Source organism: Saprolegnia parasitica (genome assembly GCF_000151545.1).
Source record: "Saprolegnia parasitica CBS 223.65 unplaced genomic scaffold supercont2.13, whole genome shotgun sequence".
Lineage (NCBI taxonomy): Eukaryota > Oomycota > Saprolegniomycetes > Saprolegniales > Saprolegniaceae > Saprolegnia > Saprolegnia parasitica.
In genome coordinates this window covers 91306-91620 of record NW_012156407.1, presented here as the reverse complement: position 1 = coordinate 91620, position 315 = coordinate 91306, and positions in this window count along the sequence as shown.

Here is a 315-nt window from a genome sequence, read left to right as displayed (position 1 = left end):
TAGAGACTGGCCAGAAACAATGTGCAAAATTTTGCACATTTCTCTGTGGATATTTGATATCCACAAATATCAAATTTGATATCCATGAGAATGCAGGTGGGTTCTCCGAGTTGCCACAAAGAGCTCCACAAAGCTGGCTGGACAGAGAATGCTGAGATACCATCCACTTCCGACTCTAGCATAGCCTATGCTACAATCTGTACTAAGCTTAGTATACGGTCGTGTACCTATGCTGCATAGGTACCGGTACGCTGCCGTATACGGGAGGCGGCAAGACGGTGATCAGAGGTACATACAGTGTATTAAAGACAGTCG